At 40.0% G+C, this 23219-nt stretch overlaps 1 pseudogene across 1 annotated transcript in view; it reads left to right on the top strand.

Moving 5' to 3' along the window:
• Positions 1-2441: 2441 nt before the first annotated feature.
• The window catches only part of LOC311074444 (inter-alpha-trypsin inhibitor heavy chain H3-like), a 42518-nt pseudogene continuing 21740 nt past the window's right edge, over positions 2442-23219 (top strand). The window contains exons 1-9 of the transcript XR_014609548.1: positions 2442-2600; positions 5524-5681; positions 5844-5948; positions 6231-6393; positions 6503-6613; positions 6727-6855; positions 6945-7061; positions 7299-7480; positions 7624-7803. The product of XR_014609548.1 is annotated as an inter-alpha-trypsin inhibitor heavy chain H3-like (transcript). The remainder of the gene's footprint in view (positions 2601-5523; positions 5682-5843; positions 5949-6230; positions 6394-6502; positions 6614-6726; positions 6856-6944; positions 7062-7298; positions 7481-7623; positions 7804-23219) is intronic.

Below are 23219 nucleotides of genomic sequence, written 5' to 3'. Positions count from 1 at the left end.
CACCCCTAAACCAAACCCCCAGTGTATTAGAGCAAATGAGGTAACACCATTGAAAGTGCCCATCATGAACTGAAACGCCCCACTGATTGGGAAACACCCAGTAGTGTTTTGCACAGATACATGCCTGCAAGATATTGTGCTCATAAACTAAGACTCACTGTTAGTTCAATGTCACTGTCTTCACCCATGTGTGCTGTTCCCTTTCATCAACATTTCAATGCTGATCCAACACACTTTAAACATTGAAATTTTGATGTCAACCAAAATGATGGTTTGGATCAAAACTCAATTTTGAATCAATGTTACCATGCTGTCTGGGGCAGCAGTGTTTTGTTTGCTAGGTTAATCCACAGGACAAAAAGAGAAGTGCCATGCACCGGGCATAGAAAAGTTGTATGCCTCCATACTTTTGTATGCTTTCATTTGTTTTCTAGAGTAGAACTATATCTGGAAGACAAGGTAGTTGCTTATATCTATCGCCTCAATGCAAAGCAAGTATTTCAATCACTTCTCTTCATAACATAAGGATCACGCCCAACATATATTGTGATTCTCTGTTTATACCTTTCTCTTGTAGTGTTTAAACCAGTAAAGCAGGGACGTGCACAGGAATTTTGAGGGGCAGTTGCTCTGACCTGCACCCCAATATTTTATCAATAATAATGCCAATGATGATTCTGATTATCGATCTGATTCTTCTTGATAGCACTGTGTGGAAAAATGTAGTCATATGCTTTTCAAAAAAACAAGTGTTTTTATTTATCTTAAAGCTTAAGCTTGAGTAAGCAAACTGTACTTTTTATGTAATTTATGTAATAAATAGAACCTTATTGTAAAGTGTTACTGATTAGTTATACACCGATTCAGACGTCTCCTGAGTTCACTGTTGGAAAGATCAGTTGTTTTAACCATTCATTAAAATGAATCGGTTCAAAGGAGTCATTAGTTCAGGTGTCAATCATGTGCAGCGCTGCAGCCACGTAAACAGCGTTTGCCCTTCCCCTACAGACTTTCACTCAGTGCCCAAATGGAAGTGAATGAGGCTTTGCGATTTTTTTATTTTTATCTATAGGCCTACATGAAATTCTGCATCCATTGTACTTTTTATTTATTTATTTTTTTCCCCCTCGGAAGGGCAACGTGAGTCGAGAAGGGCATATGGGCAGTTGCCCGGGCAACCTGAGCAACCCCCCTGTGCACGTCCCTGCAGTAAAGGTTTCCCATATAAGATCATTTTTTAACAGGGGCAGTATCTGTTCCCTGCCATGGATAACCAATAGTGGCTTCTAGGGATGCACCGATACCACTTTTTCCAGAACGAGTCCTAAGTCCGATACCAATACTTAAATTTTTGGTACTCGCTGATACCAAGTACCGATACCTGCAATTTCACTGCATTAGTAATTTGTATTGGGTAGAGAAACTTGGGTAGTTGGCTTAAATTGTTCAACAAAATTTCCTTCAATTATTTTCATTTTCACAGATGACCATGGACAAAAATCCACTGATATATTAACTTTGTTTGGCCTTTGGTTCACTTGTGTCAACTTGGCTGCTTTCAAAGTTGGCTGCTTCTTAGTATGTCTTGCATGTATGTATCGGATTCTACCAAATAAGGGCATTTTTTAAAGGGGCAGTGTCTGTGCCCTGCCAATGATAACCAAAAGTGGTTTCTAGGGATGCACCGACTTTTTCCAGAACGAGTCTGAAGTCCACTACCAATACTTTAATTTTTGGTACTCGCTGATACCAAGTACCGATACCTGCATTTACATTGCATTAGTAATTTGTATATGTATTGGGTAGAGAAACCAAAATAATATAAATCATTAGTTGGCTTAATTTGTTCAACAAAATTTCCTTCAATTATTTTCATTTTCACAGATGACCATGGACAAAAATCCACTGATATATTAACTTTGTTTGGCCTTTGGTTCACTTGTGTCAACTTGGCTGCTTTCAAAGTTGGCTGCTTCTTAGTATGTCTTGCATGTATGTATCCGATTCTACCAAATAAGGGCATTTTTTAAAGGGGCAGTGTCTGTGCCCTGCCAATGATAACCAAAAGTGGTTTCTAGGGATGCACCGACTTTTTCCAGAACGAGTCTGAAGTCCACTACCAATACTTTAATTTTTGGTACTCGCTGATACCAAGTACCGATACCTGCATTTACATTGCATTAGTAATTTGTATATGTATTGGGTAGAGAAACCAAAATAATATAAATCATTAGTTGGCTTAATTTGTTCAACAAAATTTCCTTCAATTATTTTCATTTTCACAGATGACCATGGACAAAGATGCACTTATATATTAACTTTGTTTGGCCTTTGGTTCACTTGTGTCAACTTGACTGCTTTCAAAGTTGGCTGCTTCTTAGTATGTCTTGCATGTATGTATCCGATTCTACCAAATAAGGGCATTTTTTAAAGGGGCAGTGTCTGTGCCCTGCCAATGATAACCAATAGTGGCTTCATTACAGTTATCTGTTTGGAGTTCTTTTTGCATTTCTTCTCAGTTCACCATGGACAAAGCTGTACTGAGACTAACTTTGTTCGGCCTTCTGTTAACTTGCGTCAACTTGGCTGCTACAAACAAGGTAAACCAACAGGTTACAAAGTGCATTTGGGGGAAATACATTATTTCTCAGTTTTCTTGACTTTACAAGCTTTTATTCTCAAAATAGTTAATTAATTTACAAGTACACCCTTGAGCTCTATTCAGACAGTAATTGTTTCTCATTTGGACGTCTGTAAAAAATAAATGTATATTACACCTCAGTGATTGTGCATTCGATTCGGATGGCGATTTATTAACGGTGGAGGAGCGAGGTTTGTAATACAAACCCGGGAACATGCTGCTCACGTGGTCAGTTGCATGATTGTCTGCTGCAAATAAAATTTCACATGGTTTGAATAATAAGCATACATTCATATTTAATAATACAAAAATAATTTAATTTATTATTTTATTATTTAAATCTTTTTTTAAAATATCTACCGTTCCCGAGATATTCGTCTCCAAAGTTGACCTAAGCCTGTGTTTGTTGCCTTATGCTAGTTAGCTTAGCATAATAATTGGTTAGCATGCTAACTAGATGCCATTCTTTCTAATGTGGCTCTTCAGCTATCAGGATAACCATAAGCTACATTAGCATTAAGCTAGCTTAGCATGCTAATCTTGTTAAAATGATTTTGTGTGCTCATTCATAGGCTCTCCTCAGCAGCTATGTAGTTCACGTCCTCTGAGTGGCGCAAGTTGCTACACCATATGTCACGAGTCTAGAACCATTCCGGTTGTGGGTTCGAATCCTGTGTGGGACAACTTTAAAATTGTGTATAAAGTTGTCATTTAAATTCCTTCTGGCTCTGCACTGCTATTGTGCTTGATGTACATTTACATGTATATTCAATTTGTGCTGTTTTTGTTCTTGCGGCTCTGCACTGCTATAGTAAGAATACTTTGGTTATTAAAGTTTCTTATAAAGTTTTGAAAGCAAAGTATTTTTAGCTACTTTTTGAACCCAGGGAACCATTGGAGGGCTTGGCCCCTTTGAGGCTGCTTGCAGCTTTAATATTTTAATAATTTCTGTCATAATAACAGCACATTTTGTTTATGTACTTTTCTTCTATTTCTCCTTAGAGCGGTGATGAAATTATATTGTTCTTCCAGCATTTCAGTAGCCTAAGAAAAGTGTAAGCTAGATCTTTAAAATGCATCAGTTATAGCCTACAGTGCTCAGCAGTGGTCAAAAAGGATTTAAACAATTATTTTTGTAATTGATCTTATTGGTGGTAGGAGAGAAAAACTATGACATTGTGGATTCAGACGGCAATAAAATCACAGGCAACTAGCCCCTGTAAAAGTTGGAAATAGCCTACCTTACAATGAGAATACCGTGAGAAACAATTGGCGGCCGAATAGAGCTAACAAATCTGTGTAAAAGTTTGGAGCTAATTTGTCCATAATTTGATTCTAAATTCAAAATATCAGTATTAAATTGAAATTGATCCGCTTTCTCAAGGTTAGGTCCAAAATACTGTGTAAATAATTGATCATGTTTGTGGAGAAAGTCCACATTGAGTATGTTAGGGGTTGTTTAGTTTTCTGGGTCATTGCTGGGATTCGGTAATATTTCAATTGGGTCGTTTTTTTAAATTTTTTATTAGGCCTTACATAAGCAAATTCATTATTATGGGGTATGATATCAAACCTCCAGAAATCATATTTTCCCACCTCAGACATTAAATACCTTATTATTTCCTTATTATTTTATCAGATTTAAACACCTTTTGTTCTCCACCCCTATAGCGGACAAAATAGAATTTATTTAGAATTTTACACAAAACTTCCTATAAAACAAACATATATTCTGCTCATGTGTCCCTCATAACAATTGAATAACTACAAATGTAACATTTATTTTTATGGGACTGAAGTTAAAAATAGACAAAAATGTGTGTCTGTGGTCTCTTTATTTTTGTAAAAAATATTTTCAATTTAACATATCAGATGGTAATCAGCAAGAAATGCTTTAATTTTTAATTGCCTTCCCTATTTTTTGCCAAAAATATTAATGTCGCAAGGTTGAGATGACGGGGTTGAAGACTGGAATCGGTTTGAAGGGAGGCATTGCTTTCAATTTTATATTTTCAAATGTTTTCTCTTTCTCATATTGTGCCCTTCTTTCTGGGACAACATCTGCATGCACAACACAGTCTTTCTGCTGCTGACGTGGCTGCATTCCTGAGATAAGAATGCCTGTCAGTGTTTAAGTGGACATATTACATCAATATATTTTATTTATAACAAAATTATGAGTTGTCATGACCATATTCCATTTTTTTTAATTAAAAATATCCATAAATTATGTGAAAAACTCAACTCTGTCACAAGTTTTTAACCCTGAAACAATGAGAAATATACAGATGTGACAGGGTTGAGTGTGATGTATAAAATAAAAAATAAATTCCATCTTAATTTGTATGTGATGGGGTTGAGTTAAGCTTGACAGTACCCTCCCTTGACTATAATGGGCCTCAAAAATCTTAAAAAGTATATAAAGTATGATACTACTTACTATCTTATGCAACATTGTTAAAAAGACCTGAATGATGTCATTTTATGGGCAGAGAATAGTTGGTGTGACAACTGCACATTTTATTAAATATTTAAGTAAAAATTCAGTGAAGTACCTCAGGGACATGTGCAATAGAAATAAGATATTATTTTTTGATAAAAAAAAAATATATATTTTTTTATTATTAATTATAATGGACATACCTATTGGACATAAGTATTGTGAATAGCTTTTAATATTTCATTTTGGAGAACCAACACTTTAAAAAGTCTTGGGGACTATTAAATATTACCAAATCCCTGGAATGACCCTTCTAAGGATGGTTGATGTCAATACCCTTTTTTATTTAGTTAAAGAGAGTGTTTTTGTATTAACAAAATTATCAATCTGTCCTATAAACCTGGCACAATAGTTGCACTGATACTTCTTCACTTTAATACAGAAAATAGATATTTACAGCTTCCACATTAGCTCTACGGTCACCAGCCGCTATGCTACCACGGTCATCACAAGCCGTGTGAAAAACCTGTTGAATGACTCTCAAGAAGTCAATTTTGAGGTCAAGATACCCAAGAATGCATTCATCAGCCAGTTTAGAATGTAAGTAAATACACAATATTCAAGCTATAGTAAAACTTTCTCTAACACTTATATACCATTCACATATGAACAGCCAGACTTAATGTAAATTAAACCATTAACCGTTTACCTTTTGTCTAAGTTCCTGATTTTCATTGCTGATTACTGTCCTTTTCGCATTAGGACCATAGAGGGGAAGACATATGATGGAGTCGTAAAGGATAAAGAGGAAGCTCAGCAGGAGTACTGTGAAGCAGTATCTCGAGGAGAAAGTGCTGGACTGACCAGGTACTTGGTATTTTAAAAAGAAGATTATTGCTGTAGCTCAAATGGTAGAGCATGGCACTAGCAATGTCAAGGTCATGATTCCCAAGGAATGCATGGACTGATTAAAATAACAAATAGACCTACCTTCATTGCAATGTAAGTTACTTTGGATAAGAGCATCTGCCAAATGCATATGTAAAATATAAATTATATAGTTAATTTCTTTAGCATTAAATAAGATTCCATTTAGATCAATAAAATGTATTTATTTCAGGATTATTACATATTCTGTTTCTATTTCAGATCTGTTGGAAGGACTTTTGAAGACTTTAAAACTTCAGTGACGGTGGCTGCTCTCAGTAAAGTGTCTTTTGAGTTGACTTACGAAGAACTGCTAAAGCGTCGCCTTGGCAAATATGAGCTACTCATCAATGCCCAACCAATGCAGCCGGTGGCAGACTTCAAGGTAGGAGAACAAACAAATCAAGATTGTTATAATGAAGATTTGTAAATGAAGGAATTTTTATTCATCATAATGAAAAAGAAAGTGAAATATCAAGTTTTATTTTGGTTAGATTGACGTACACATCAAAGAGGATCAAAGAATTTCCTTCATGGAGGTCAAGGGTGGTCTGAACACTAAAGATATGGCCAATGCTGTCACACACAGCAAAGCAGAGAAAGATGTAAGAAATAAAAATGGAAAAGAAAATAAATGATTAAAAAACACAACTTCTTGCTTGAAAATGTTAAAATGATGAAATAAAATGTGAAAACTTCTGTTGTTTTGCAATCTTAGGCATTGGTGAAGTTCTACCCCACTCGTCACCAGCAAACAAAGTGTGATGACTGTAGTATAAATGGTCTGAATGGCAGCCTGATCATTATGTATGATGTTGAGAGACCAACACAAAGTGGAGATCTGAAGGTATGTTTATACTTACAAGTTAAATTACAGTATATACTATAGGCATTTAAATATAAATACCTTATTAAAATACATGTCTTTCCTTTCAGCCACAGACATAAATGCTGCAGTGCTTAAAGCTGTGGCCATGATCAACAGCCTCAGAGACCCACAAGAGAAATCCGCATCCATCCTGATCCTGCTGACTGATGGAAATCCCGTTACAGGCACAAAATAACTGATTCACTCATTCATGCACACTTGTATATTGATAGATTTTGGTTAAATACTGCAAATAGATACTCTACATACAGTGTATACTGTATTGCATATGAAGTTGCCAGATTTTTTTTTGCATGCATTCTATCTTTCAGTACACTAAAGGATCCTGAAGTTTGCATTTAGCGGATGTCAACTATTCTTCATCATCATGCCTAAAACCTTCTTCCTTTTTTTGTGAAAAGGTGAGACCGACCCAGTGAAGATTCAGCAAAATGTGAAAAAGGCCATTGGTGGAAAATTTTCTTTATACAGTTTGTGTTTTGGGTTTGATGTCAACTTTGAGTTTCTGAAGAAGTTGTCATTGGAAAATAACGGTACTGCTCACCGGATCTATGAGGATCCTGATCTCGATCAACAACTGCAGGTCAGATATAAACAAAAAACTCTACTTGGGTTTAAGTCCAGCTTGGGTCATTTATTAATGTGTCATTTGCTGTTGCCCAGTGCTAAACATACACTTAACTTAAATTGTTTAAATACAATACAGAAACAATTTTATTCTGGTAGGGTTTCTACAAGGATGTGGCCATTCCACTCTTGACTGATGTCCAACTTTGCTACCAAGGGGGGGACAAAATAACCCAATCCACTTTCAAGCATTACTACAACGGTTCTGAGATTGTGGTGGCTGGTCAAATCATTGATAACAGTTTGGACGTTTTCACCAATGAGGTCACTGCATCATCGGTAAGATAACCACTATCCGTCTTAAGACCCAGGCTTTTTTATTGTTATTTACTACTTTTATTAGTCTGTAATGTATTCTACTGTATATAAGATGCATGTGTGCCGTTATGTTGTTGTGGTATGCGATGCTAAGTGTATTCTTTATTGTTTTTTTATTCTCTTTTATATTACTGTTAAAACCGATTCGATTGCACCCTATGACGTCATTTTCCGTTATGAAAATTTTTCCACCATTTTAAATTCTCAGAAAAACCTACTTTTTCTAACTCCTTCTCTGACATTGCTCCGATTTTCACAAAAATTTAATCAGATCATCTTCAGACTATGCCCAATCGTTATTAAAGGGTAACTAAACCCTAAACCAACTTTTTTTAGTTAATGATCTGTAAGAATGGGGCTTTATTAGTGCTGTTCATTGATTCAAGTAACTTTTTTGACATTTGGTTATAAAGTGTTTTAATTTTACAATATATGGTGTAAAAACATCTGAGTGCTGCCCTCTTCAGATTGAACGGTGGCTACTGCAGTTGAATTTTCCTTTTTTTTTTCAAGGTTTTTTTTTTTATTATTATTATTTCCAAAGTTATACACAAAGTAATACAATAGATACAAATATTTCACATATACTATTCTAAATGTTTCCAAAGCATCATAATATATTAGGAACATTAAAGGTAGCATTCATATCAATGAATTTAAAGAACATTGATTCACACATTAATGGAAAAAAAAAAATATATATATATATAACATAACAGAAAGGGGTTATACGTGTATAATTAAAATGAAGAGGAATTTAATTCTTTGAAGATGTCCATAGTTCTGGTTGCTTTGCGGTTTGAAAGTCCTTTCAGTGTTTCAAAGTAAATCTTCATGTCAGCCTTAAAATGGAAGATGTTGGGTATCCTTTCAATTCAGACCATTTACATTTATGTATGTAAAACTTGCCAAGTAATAAGATAAGATTTAACATAAAATCGTGACTCTTGTCCATATCTTTTTTGTCATATTAAAAAAAACATCCCTTTTCTCTATGCAAATTTTAATTCCACTCAACTTATTAAATAAATATTCCACATCAATCCAAAAAACTTCACATACATGCATTCAAAGAAAAGATGTAAGACAGTTTCAGTATCCTTTTTACAAAATGTACAGGATTCAGAAAGGTCATTTTTATATCTTTTTAGGAACTCATTTGTTGGGTAAATTTTATGTATAATTTTAAAGTATATTTCATAAACTTTATTATTAATACAGTATTTATTAGTATAGGTCCAAATCAATCTCCAATTAATATTTCCAAAGTGTTCATTCCAAAAGTAGCCTATTTATTTCAAGGTGTAGCAGGGCAGTGAATCAAACATCTGAAGAATTTATTATTACATTTACTATCTTTTATATCAATACCCATTGATTGCTTATGAGGTTCACTACTACCTCTCAAGAGTCTCAAAAAACCTACTGGAATTGCATCAAAAACATATATATTCTCGTGGAGTTATTGGAATCCCAAATATGTTTAAAAACTCTGTATATGTAAGTAAGTAACCCTCGTTATTAATCAGTTGTGAGACCATTAGAATATAATTTTTAATCCAATTGTCGTAGAAGATCGATTTATTCTTATATTTAACCATTTTATTATTACAGATTAACTGCTTGTGGGGGGAGAAGTTATGTTTGTATATAAGAAGCCAACATAGAAGAGCCTGTCTATGAAAATTGGATAGCTGAATGGGGAGCTTGTTAACCTCAAAGTCACATTTTAAAAGGAACTCTATACCACCCACTTTTTCAAAAATAAGATTTGGAATAATTTACCATAGTTTATCAGTATGCTTATATAATGTTTAATCCAGTTCAACTTGAAAATTGTATTAGAAGTACCAAAATCAAGCACATTTAAACCTCCTTGATTATAAGAATTACATAATATATTTTTATTTAAATAGTGTGATTTGTTTTTCCATATAAAGTTGAATAAGGTTGAATCAATTTTTTTAATAAAAGATTTTGGCACATCTAACACTTTTGCAGGATAGACTAAACGAGACAGCCCCTCAGTTTTGGACAAAAGAACTCTACCTTTGAGTGATAAATCCCTCATGAGCCACATATCAAATCTCTTTTTCGTTTTCACCATAAGGTGTTGGAAATTAGATTGCACTCTGTCTGATTGATTTTTACAGATATTGATACCAAGGTACGTAACTTCCTCCCTAACTGGATTACCTTCAAATTCAGTTAAGGGAATATCATTGTTTTTAAGTGGAAAAAGAGTACATTCTTAACATTTAAAGATAAACCTGAAGCTTTAGAAAATACATTGAGACAATCTATAACTTTTTTAACCTGTGATATGTCTTTAAAAAAAATAGCTGTATCATCAGCTAGCTGACAACATTTAATTTATTTTTCCATAATTTTTATGCCTTGAAACGAATCATTATGTATGCATAGAGCCATGGTTTGCATGACCAGAAGAAATAAGAATGGAGCTGACGGATCTCCTTGTTTTATGCCCCGGGAGATGCTAAATCTACGAGTAGTTCCCCATGGAAGTTTAACTGAACTATTGCAGTCACTATATAAAGTTTGTATTGCCCTTTTAAAGTATTGACCAAAACCAAAAAAATCTAATACGTCAAATAAAAAATCATGTGTCACAGTATCAAATGCTTTGTATACAGTGCAATGCATAAGTGAATACACCCATGCTAAAGTTGACTAAAAAGAGGAATAAAAAATCATATTTTGGAATTTGAACTTAATGCCTTAATTTAAAAAATTAGGAAAAATCCAACCTTTAAGGACACCAATTTTCTTTGTGAATGAATAATGTATCGTAAATAAATAAATGTTCTTCCTTAAAATACATGGTGCATAAGTGAGTACACCCCTATGTTAAATTCCCATAGAGGCAGGCAGATTTTTATTTTTAAGTATTTTTTTAAAAAAAAATTTAGGATACTATGCATCCTGATAAAGTTCCCTTGGCCTTTGGAATTAAAATAGCCCCACATCATCACATAGCCTTCACCATACCTAGAGATTGGCATGGGGTACTTTCCATAAGATCATCTCTCAATGCAAATCAAACTAGCTTTTAGGCTAACTGAAATAAAATCATGCCAATCTCTAGGTATGGTGAAGGCTATGTGATGATGTGGGGCTATTTTAATTCCAAAGGCCAAGGGAACTTTATCAGGATGCATAGTATCCTAAAAAAAAATTAAAAAAAAATACTTAAAAATAAAAATCTGCCTACCTCTATGGGAATTTAACATAGGGGTGTACTCACTTATGCACCATGTATTTTAAGGAAGAACATTTATTTATTTACGATACATTATTCATTCACAAAGAAAATTGGTGTCCTTAAAGGTTGGATTTTTCCTAATTTTTTTAATTAAGGCATTAAGTTCAATTTCCAAAATATGATTTTTTATTCCTCTTTTTAGTCAACTTTAGCATGGGTGTATTCACTTATGCATTGCACTGTATATCTATAAATAGAATATAATTAACTATTATTGGTTATGTAATCCTTATAGTCAATTAAATCTACAAATCTAATATTGTTACTAATATGCCGTCCTTGCATAAAACCAGACTGACTGTCATCTATTATTGCTAAGCACAACTATATTCTTTGCGCAAAAATATGAGCCAATTAATTTTGCATCATTATTAATTAAGGTTATAGGCCTCCAGTTGTCAAGAAGCAAGCAATCCTTATTGGGTTTAGGTAATAATGTAATTAAAGGACAACTCCGGTGAAAAATGAACCTAGGGGTAATTAACATATGGTTACCGAGTCGATCGTTCCCTGGAATGCGTTTTCATGATAATCGAACGTAAAGAGTTTTATCTTTAAAAACAGATTAGCTTATAACGCTAGTATATGGGGCACAGAGTAAGGAAAAGTAAATCGCTAGTTAATACCACTAACAAAGCTCAAAATAGCCTCACACTAACACGGTAGCATAATGAGGGTCCCTACATGCAAACCGAAGCATTGAGAACTTTGTAAGTGTACAGACAGTTTAATAAGAAGATACTTTATAAAGACAGTACATTACGCGTTTACAGAGAGGATCCATCTTGGAAAACAGTCTCGACTAATCTAGTCACAAACGCCGTGCTAAGTGAGCCGGTCGATAGGAATTACGTTTGTGAAATCTAACGTAACACGGCGTTTGTGGCTCGACTAGTCGAGACCGTTTTCCAAGATGGATCCTGTCTGTAAACAATATATAGCCTAGGCTAAACACGACCAGGGTCCTGTTTCAGAAAGGAGGTTAAGTGAAAACTCTGAGTATGTTAACCCTGAAATGAGGGAAACTCTGAGTTCTCTTACGAGAGGTCTCTCGTACTGCGTAAGTAGCTTACGCTAGGGGAAAACCTCTTTTCCACGAGATATTGAAGCCAATAAATTATCCTATAATTTTGTATTATTGTAAAACGCGTTGCAGCAGCATGCAGACATGGGCGAGACAGCTCGCGCGCCCATTGGCTGCTCTGCGGCTACTGCATCAGCCTACCGAGCAAGACCTATAGTGACCTCAGACCAATGAGGGCGCTTCGCGCCCACTGCGTCATGTCCCGCCGAAACGGGCATGGCTTAGGCCTATAAAAGGAGGCTCGGGGCAGCTGATTCCTGATTTTTCATCTCTTCAGCGAAGCTCACGCATCGTTGGATCCCGAGAGAGAAGCCGCGCCGTCTGAAGAAGCCTTTCAGCGGGACGAGCCATCACCTGAAGCCGCTGGCCACGCCGCCTTCTACTGCCGCTCCCGCTGTGCTATCCGGCGCCTATATCCTTTTACTCTCTGTTCTGTGTGTGTGTGTTCGCTGGCGCGACACACACTCTAAAAGAGCTCGCGTCTTTCTCAAGATGCCTTCCTGCGGAGCCCCACTCAGCGACGGGGACCGCCATGTTATCTGCGTTTCCTGCCTGGGTGAAGATCACACAGCGCTCGCCGACGGCGGCTGCCCTCACTGCGAGCTACTGCCTATGGCGACTCTGAGGACTCGTCTGGCAGTTTTCTCCGAGCCTGCACCTCCCGCTGTGCTGCCGTGCCGTAAAAAGCGTCGCGCTCAGCGGGTCCCGCCAAAGCTCGCCGGTTCGCCCGCTTGCTTCGCCGGTTTCAGTCGAGTCACTTCCTGATGCAAAATCCTTCTATCGAGGATGCTGACTTGAAAGCCGCGTCTGGAGAAGATGACACCTGCTCTCTGCTGGCATCGGGCAGCGAGGATTGGGCGAGCTCTGTGGATCTCGCGCCTTCTGCTCATAAACCTAGTAAGAGAGCTAGCATCGAGATGGAACTGATGCGTGTACTCGCGCTGGCCGCGGCGAGCCTCGGCCTCGAGTGGTCTACGCCTGAGCTTCCCTCTCACAACCGGCTGGATGGTTTCTTCCTTTCTGGGGAGCGTGTTTCGCCTGAGTCCAAACCGGCACCTTTTCTTCCTGAGTTACACGAAGAAGTTGCCAAAGCTTGGAACGGTCCTTTCTCAGCTCGAATGCGCTCGTCTGTTTCTCCGGCATTCGCCACTGTTGACAGTGCTAAGAGCAGGGGATACCATTCACTTCCGCCGGTCGAAGAGGCGATAGCAGCCCACCTTTGCCCGCCCTCTGCTGGACGGCGTGCAAAACCGGCTCTGCCCTCTAAAGCCTGCCGCATGACGTCAACACTGCTCGGTCGCGCTTTCTCCGCCGCTGGGCAGGCTGCGTCAGCGCTGCACACGATGGCCACTCTCCAGGCCGATCTCCTCCGAAAACTGGACCAGATGGGACCAGATGCGATCTGCGTGGCAGACTTAAGAAGTGCTTCGGACCTCGCTCTCCGCGCTACTAAGTCCGCTGCACAGGCCATAGGACGGAACATGGCTTCTATCACCGTGGCTGAGAGACATCTATGGCTGACGCTCTCGGAGATGTCTGAGTCCGAGCGCACCGCGTTCCTCGACGCCCCGCTTTCTTCTGCTGGCCTCTTCGGAACCTCTGTCAACGACTTCGTAGAGAGATTCGCCGAGGTGCAGAAAGGGGCACAGGCTTTTAAGCACTTCCTCCCGAAGCGCTCCAGTTCCGCAGCGGGCCGTGCGAAACCACCTGCTCGGAGCTCACAGCCACAGCCTCCGCCCTCTGCCGCTTCATCGCAGCGCCGACAAGACCGCAGCTCGAGGCCTCGCTCTCGCTCGACTAGCCGCCGCCCCGCTCCCCGTGGCCACGGCCAAGAATTGCGGTGAAGCCTGAAGCCCCGAAGCCATCCTAGCACGCCTAGGAAAGCGTCGGTGTTCGAGCCCCGCCGTGGCCGGACTTTCACCGAAGCGCGTCGCTCGTTCAGTTCCAGGAAATGTGACTGTTCCAGCGTATTCTGCAGTGTACAAGCCGGAACAGCTGGCCGCTTGCCTGCACACAAAAGCCGTTTTTACGGCTACCCAGATAAATCCCATAAAGAGTGTATTTTCTGGTGTCTCGGCCACGGCCGATGGTGCTATAAATGTAGAGAAGATGCCCACTGCCCAGTGCCCATCCCTACACACAAGCACAGCCCTTCACACAGGGCCCGCGCTCATAAAATCGACTCAGGTCGATCGCGCACCCAACATAGTAAACGTGCCCACTGCCCAGTGCCCACAAACACTATGTTCTGCATGTCTCACGGTTTCTGTAAAAACGAAACCTGTGCGCGTTCACTCTGCTCAGGCAGACAGCGCGTTCAAAGCAGTAAATGTGCCCGCTCCCCCGCGCCCACACTTACTCACAGAAATTACAAGTCCTACGGGACTCGCCCAGCCCTCGCTCACCTCGAGAACCTAGGTCTAAGAGTCAATTGGGCGAAGAGTTCTCTGATCCCCAGTCAGATGATATCTTTTCAGGGCACAGAGCTGGACTCGCAGTCTTTGATAGCACGGCTGTCATCACAGCGCGCACTAGACATTCAGCGCGCAGCGAGCTTTTTCCGCTGTGGCGCGACCGTCCCGCTCAGAAAATTTCAGAGGATGCTGGGTCTCATGACCTCAGCATCATCAGTTCTTCAGCTGGGCTTGCTCCGCATGTGCCCCCTGCAGTTCTGGTTAAAAGCGTGGGTACCGCGCAGAGCGTGGGCATCCGGTCAGCTTCGTCTCAAGGTCGATCAGACTTGCGTTTTAGCTCTGAAACCTTGGAAAGCGAACGACTGGTACCAATCAGGTGTAAGCCTGGGGACTTCCTCGAGGGTGAAAGTGGTGTCGACGGATGCCTCCACCTCGGGATGGGGAGCGCTGCTCGAGGGCAGGCCGTTCTTTGGCCAGTGGTCAGAACGGGAAAAGCTTCAACATATCAACTGCCTAGAAATGCTAGCAGTGGACAACGCGCTGACGCGCTTCTGTCCTCAGATAAAGGGCCACCACGTCTTAGTCCGCTCGGACAACATGTCGGTGGTGTCCTACATAAATCGCCAGGGCTGTCTCAGATCCAGAAACTTATACAGGCTGGCGGAACGCCTCCTGTTATGGGCTCAGCGCAACCTGCGCTCGCTGAGAGCAGTGCACGTGCCTGGGCTACAGAATTTGGGGCCAGACAGACTGTCCAGGAACAACCTTCCGGCGAGCGAATGGTCTCTACACCCACATACAGTCGAACTGTTGTGGGAGAGATTCGGCAGAGCGAAAGTGGACCTGTTCGCGTCTCACGAAAACGCTCACTGCCCGGAATTTTTCTCCAAGAGCAAGAGCGCGCTGGCCCAAACGTGGCCGCGCTGCCCGCTCTATGCTTTTCCCCCCGTCTCTCTCCTGCCTCAGGTGATAGAACAGATCAGGGAAGTGAGATGCTCAGTGCTGCTCGTAGCGCCGCTCTGGAAGAACCAACCGTGGTTCCCAGTTCTAATGCAGCTAGGGGACACTGCCCCATGGCCAGTGCCACTGAGGAGGGACCTCCTCTCTCAGGCCAGGGGTTCGATTTGGCATCCTCACCCGGAGCTGTGGTCCCTTCATGTATGGGCGCTCAACGGGTACCCGCTGACCTCCCAGAGGGAGTGCTAAATACTATCACTCAGGCTAGAGCTCCGTCTACCAGACGGCTCTATTTCTCAAAGTGGTCGGTATTCTCCGGCTGGTGCACAGCTCGGGGCTTTTCACCCTTAAACTGTGGGGTGACGGAGGTTCTCTCCTTCCTACAAGAGCTGCTGGATAAGGGCAGGGCCCCCTCCACACTCAAAGTCTATGTGGCGGCCATAGCAGCGTTTTCTAAATTAACGCTCGGTCAGTCAATAGGAAGGAACGATTTAGTCATCCGCTTCCTCAGGGGAGCTAGGAGGCTGAATCCTCCCAGACCTCCCTCAGTCCCTGTGTGGGACCTTTCTACGGTGTTGGAAGCCGTGAAAGGTGACCCATTCGAGCCTATCCAAACGATTAACTTCAAACACTTGTCTTTCAAAACAGTGTTCTTACTGGCTCTCGCTTCAGTGAAGCGCATAGGTGACCTACACGCGCTCTCGGTGAGCGCGGCGTGCTTAGAATTTGGGCCGAATGACTCAAGAGTCATACTCAAACCTAGGCATGGTTACATTCCAAAATCCCTCAACACACCGTTTCGGGCTCAGGTCATTTCCCTGTCCGCCCTACCGGTCTCTGACGAGGAAGGGGACGCAGGCTTTCTTTGTCCAGTTAGGGCGCTAAGAGCTTATGTGTCTCGCTCGCCTGCTTTTAGACAGACAGAGCAGCTGTTTGTTTCGTTCAGCGGACGTTCCAAGGGACTGGCTGCTTCGAAACAGAGCCTATCCAGATGGATAGTTGACGCCATAGCGCTGGCTTACACTGCCAAGGGCTTACAGTGCCCGTTGGGTGTCAAAGCGCACTCCACGAGAGGCGTGGCCTCTTCGTGGGCTTGGTCTAGCGGGATTTCCTTGCAAGACATATGTATGGTGGCGGGCTGGGCCTCACGTCTACATTTTTAAGGTTTTATAACCTGGAGGTTCCCGCCTTACAGGCCAAGCTGTTGTCGGTGTAGGCGAATCAGTGCTGTCTGTTTCGCTGATTCAGGACACTGAGGTCGCTGGGCGCTGCACGCTGCCGACTGTATATGCTATGGGCAAAATTGCGTAAGACCTGCATCTTCCCACATCAGTTCAGGCCGGATCCCGCCCTGTCTGTGTGATGTTACAATAAATACTTGCGTCTATGAACGCCGCTGTATATGGATAGAGTGGTTCCTCCTCCTCTTTCCAGGACTCTCTCTGAGTTCCCCTGGAGATTATGCACTGTAAATACTGGGTTTCGCCTTCAGGTTTATTGGTGTTAGATCCCAGCACGCACGGCGTTTTGCATTGGGTCCCCTAGCGTAAACTACTTACGCAGTACTAGAGACCTCTCGTAAGAGAACGTACTCGGTTACTAACGTAACCTCGGTAACCAATTTTTTGGCTTCAATATCTCGTGGAAAAGAGGTTTTCCCCTAGCGTAAGCTACTTACGCAGTACTCGTTCCCTCTTCTAGAGAGATAAAAATACCTGTTATACTTAGATTTAAACCTAGATTCTATATTCTATTTCACATAAAAATGTGAAAAAATCTGAATGTGTAGATTGTTTGATGTGTAGACACATAATCTTAACACTCTGAAGGCCTCTCTGTGGCAGCAGAAACTCTTTATCCCCATGTGATGAGCATTTGGTTGAGTACACTTTATAACACTATTTGTCATAATTTCTGGTGTATTGAGTAGGCGACTTACAACTGCCTGGGGTTCTGTTGGACAGGAGGCTCCAAAAGACAGATATTACCATCAGAATCTATTGGGACCAACAAAAATCCTAACCCAAAGTAAAATAAATGGAAATATCAAAAATAGCCTATATAAAAAATAACACATGTAAACCTCTTACATTTTATGAAGGCCCTTGGATCTTTGGGACTGGCTCTGAAGTCCCTCCAGGAATTCCCTCAGCCAAAAATGCTGCTGCACTGCTAGACACTGGATGCTTAAGTTATTTAATATGTCACATGTTTGTAAAGTCAGGTAGCCTACACCCATGATATGCTCAAGCCTTACTTGACTAAATTATGTTTTTATATTTAAATTTCAGCTGCTGCCATGTTCTTTTAATGCCTGCAGGATTGCACCTACAACATGAACATTAAAATTAGGTTGAATAACATACTGTTCCTCCAGTTTCACCTCTGATATTATAACAGTTGGGCAAGTACTTGTATTACTAACTACAAATGACATCTTCAACAGTGTAATTAGATTAATGTAATGACTATCTTTAGAAATTATTGGTCTACTTATTACTAATTACTAAATCCTATGTCAACCTTAAACACTTGAACAATACAAGGAGAGACAAGAAACTGCACTTTTAATGCTTTCAAATGATATACAATTGCATGAATTATTCTTGAATTGACCAAAGTGTGTAGAGGGAGAAGGTTACATTAAAAATATAACTTTTAAAAATGTATGTTAAATAGCCTATACAAAATTGTTCTATAGTCTAATACAATTACATCAGATTTTATTACAGAAGAATTAAGAGTAATCCCTTTAATTAAATTACAGTATTTAGATTACTTGGTAATTAATTACACCCATCACTGTATAACAGTAATTAAAATGTGAAGAAATATGAAGACCTCTTTTTGTCTGGCGCTGTTGCCATGGTGACTCATAATATCTGTGCTCAATTGATAATGGCTTTTTATAGTTGTGGTGCACGCGCTTAACTCAGAGTCAGTCAACTCAGAGTTGATTGAACTAACTAATTTCTGCTGTTCTGAAACCAAAAACTCAGAGTTTCCCATCTCATGGTAAGTCAACTCAGAGTTCAAGTTTTAACTCAGAGTTGGTTGAACCTCCTTTTTGAAACAGGCCCCAGAGAGCTGTTTTCCTGAATGCCATCAAGATTGAAACCGAGACTGATTTCGTAACAGTTCAATAAACAAATAGTTAAACTTAAGTCACTTACATTTGAGACGCAATAACTGTTTTTGTTCTGTTTCAGCAGCGAAAATAGTCCCAAACAAAGATCACAGCAGAACCATCGCGCATCTCACAGCAACACTCAGCCGTGTTTCATTAATGAATAATTCAGCGTTTTGAACGAATCTATTGAGTCTAAGATTCAATTAACCATTTATAAACATAGACAGTATAAGAAGTGGACAGAGCCATCTCATTGGAACTCAATTGAGACAAGTGAAGCCCATTTTTAGCGATTTTTTTAGGACTTCCGTTCCTGACGCGCAGACTCAAACAGAGCTTGACGACGTAGATGTGACGTGAGCAACCCGTCTGTCTTCTAGTGGCTGTGGCAAGAGAAATCGGAATCATTCCTTTCCAAAACTTGCAGAGACGGAGAGTGTGAGTAGGAGGTGTCCATGAGCTAGGAGCAGGAGAAACTTTTGCTATGTATTCTGATTAATTATTTTGTCATTTTGCCTCCATGTCTCCCCGATTGCGCGCGAGCTTCTCCTCCTGTCCATACGGTAATCTCTCTACTGTGCGACAGAGAGTCGCGTGGTTATGACGCAAACGTTAGCCTACTTTTACAAAAACTGTAACGTAAGATACAAGGTAATGGAGCATTTTATACATTGTCGTGTTTCTTTAGAAATAAATAATGGACAAATGGAGTCTTCAAACGCCTCAGATGTAAAGTTATTCGCTGTCAAAGTGATGCCAAAATGAATGGGAGTCAATGGGATGCTAACAGCAGGTGAAGTTCTGCTACAAGATGGTGGCACGCGGCCGGCTTCAACTTCCGGTCGACTTCCTTCCCGCTTGGTTTATAAACTGCCTCATTCTGAATAAATCAGCCGTTTGAACGAATCGTTTGAATGAATGACTCAATGACTCGCTCATTAAGACGGTCGCCTGCCGCCTCCTACTGGCCTTATTTGCTTATTGGCCTTATTGGCCTTATTAATTCCTTATTTGTATATTCAAAAATATTTAAAATAATCTAATTTAATACAGTTATAATTTTTCAATGTAAATTATTTAATTTGATTGGTAACAGCCTGATGTCTTATTATTTTAATTGAATATATTGATCAAATTTAAGAATTTGAAATGAAAGATGGAGCAAACATTTAATAAAATAAAACCTTATAAGGTACAAAAAATTATTCTGAGTGTTTTCAAACAGTGATGTAATGAAACATTGACAATTTAAGTTTGAATGGAGTAAAGCCTCTGTTAAGGCTATTAAGGAAATGTAATTTTGCCAAAAGAAGAACTTTTATTTTAAACAAATGTTCATTTTTAATTAGCCAACTTCAGTGTGATATGTTACCATCTTATGCTTAACACTGAGAATTTGAATAATTGTAATGTGATCAGGTGCAGATGTCTAAATCAAAGAATATGGGCGGTTTGCGGGTGGATTATTTATTTTTAACCGTGGATTTGGGTGACTCAAAGTGCACCAGATTAATGAATTTATCTTTAAAATGTACCAAAATTTCTTCCGGGGGGGGGCATGCCCCCGGACCCATAGATATCATATATAAAGGCTAGATGTCTCGTGCGCGCTGCTGGCCAATGAAGGTCGACGTCCGCACGTGGCAGCCATCTTGCCACAGTGTGCTCGCTCACTTGTTTAATGGTGCATATACTTTTAAATAACCATGACTTCCTCAATTTTCTACCGATTTTCAAACGGTTTGGTTTGTTATAAACTTCAGAGATGTAGTTATGACACTACATACATACACTGCATACATATGAATAATTATAACATACATGTTCAAGCATTCGGAATTATAGCCACGTTAATAACGTTTGTAAGAAACCAAACTGTTTGTAAATCCGTCAATATTTCATCGAGATATGAGGATTTGTGTGCGTGCTGATCACTCACCTAATGCACAGCTTCACTGCGGTAAGATGGCCGAACGGTGATGCCGGAAGTGACTGCGCCATAAGACATCTAGCGTTTATATATGATATCTATGCCCGGACCCCCCTAGAGATACCAAGCTCCACCCACAAAAATAATGTCAAAAACACATTAGGCTATATGATGATCTATGAAAAATAACATTTAATTACCTTATTATTAAAATACATTATTAGGATTTTACCACCTCCGTCTCATTTTGAGCCAGGAAAAACCCTGAATACAATAAGCCTTTATTTGTCTTTATTCCCATAAATCGCTTTTATAAATAATTAATTAATTCCTTTATATAAAAATACCAAATTTTAGTTTGGGCCAAAGCCCCGAATATCCACTGACCTTAGAACCGCCCCTGATATAACGTTATTGCCTATGAAGTTCAAGTAAATGCGCTAGAAAATCCGCGCTCATTCGTGGATGTGCATTTATTGCATGAACGGAGAAAGCGCAGACGCCTGCATGATTTCATCTGACGGTACATAAGCATATTATAATCTATCTGTTCCGTGAGAGCAGAATGAACGAGCCTTTATTGACGTTTTTAAATCTGAAAACTCCAAAAAGCAACGAAATTGTCAGACATCCATTAGTGCATGTTCACAGAGGAAAACTGAAATGCAGCGCTGGTTGTTCTCTCGAACGATACTCGACGACAACAACGGAATCCTAAGCCGTGGGCGAAGTAACTTAATGGGTATATTAAATTGGGTGTATTAAATTGTATGAAATAATCCCAAAAAAAAGCACAAAACACTGCAGAAAGCAAGTGCAGCAGCTAACACTGCGTTACCAAACCGTTCTCGAATACCACGCAAATTAATTTTATGTAGCGCTTACAAAAACAGACATAAGGCTTTATCTCCGTAACGCTTTATCGGATTCAGATCAAACTTGGTACGTCATCACAAGAATATCATATAATAAAGGCTAGATGTCTTACGGCGGAGTCACTTCTGGCATCACCGGCGGCCATCTTACCACAGGGAAGCTGTGAATTAAGGTGAGTGATCAGCATGCACACAAATCTCGCTGAAATCTTGACGGATTTACAAACGGTTTGGTTTTATTACAAACGTTATTAACGTGGCTATAATTCTGGAAGTCCATTGTTATGTTATAATTATTCATATGTATGCAGTGTCATAACTACATCTCTGAGTGAGCGAGCACCCTGTGGTAAGATGGCCGCCGTGTGCGGACGTCGACCTCCATTGGCCAGCAGCGCGTATGAGACATCTAGCCTTTATTATATGATATATCAATGATCACAAGCATGACCTGAGGCTACATGCTGCGTTTCGGCGCAGCGCCACCTACTGGTCCGGAGATTTGAAACGTTGCTTTTTTTGCTTATAACTTCTGAACAGTTTGTCCAAAAATCATAAAATTGGTCTTGTTAGATTCAAGGCAACATGCCGAGTTGACTGATACACAATTTTACCATATCGTCCATTTTGGCTATCGGCCATTTTGAATTTTGTGATAAAATGTTGATTTTAAGAACGCATGAACGGATTGTTACGAAACTTGGTATGGGTCATCAGCACGATGCCCTGAATGAGCGTTAGAAGTTTCGAACGAGCGCCACTTAGTGGTCAAAAGTTATAACAACATTTCCAAAAAAGCTATTGAAATGCCACTGGTCTTAATAGATTCCTTGGGTCATGCCGAGAACATAGATACCAAGCTTTCCTTATTTGGCTGAACTTCCTGTCCGCCATCTTGATTTTCATTCAAAACCTACTTTTTTTCGAACTCCTCCTAGACCGTTTTTCCGATTTTCACCAAAATCGAATCATATCATCTCCAGACTGTGCTGACCAAAAGTTATGGATTTTGTGTCGATTGACAAAACCGTTTTCGTATAGCACAGCAGCAAAGTTGAGGCATGATGCTATTAGCACTATTCAGGCTTTATCTCAGCAATGCCTTGACATATTGACACCAAATTTTGTGTGTGTCATTGTCACTTCATTCTGACCACATCACATCAGTTTTGTAACTGCGCCACCTATTGGTCAAAAGTGACAATCCATTAAATCATATTTTTTATTACTGTTTAAAGGATTTTTCAGCCATTTCGTCTAAAATCCTCTTTAAATGTCTTTAGTTGCTCATTGTTGCAGTTGGTCTGACACTTTCAGCCATGTCTTGTCATCTTATTCTGCTTGGCCCCGATAATTGCTTCTTGCAGCTATATTTATTATTATTATTATTATTATTATTATTATTATCCCTTACAACAGGGATGAGCAACGTCGGTCCTGGAGTACCTCTGTCCTGCAGAGTTTAGCTCCAACCCTAATCAAACACACATGAACAAGCTAATCAGTGTTTTCAGGATTACTAAGGCTGCGTTTACACTGGCACAAAACATCTGATTTTTTACTCGCTTCTGACACTGATCGGAATTTGTTGCACATGTAAATTCAAAAATCAGCACGAGATTGGTTTTTTTCGTTTACAATCTGCGCCACTTCCAAATTTGCTTATATGAGATAGATATCCGATATCTGGACATCCGACCTACG

The sequence above is a fragment of the Abramis brama genome, assembly GCF_963993115.1.
Source record: "Abramis brama genome assembly, chromosome: 23".
NCBI classification, from domain to species: domain Eukaryota; kingdom Metazoa; phylum Chordata; class Actinopteri; order Cypriniformes; family Leuciscidae; genus Abramis; species Abramis brama.
Note: the sequence above shows the minus strand (reverse complement) of the source record. Positions and strands in the feature narration are given on the sequence as shown.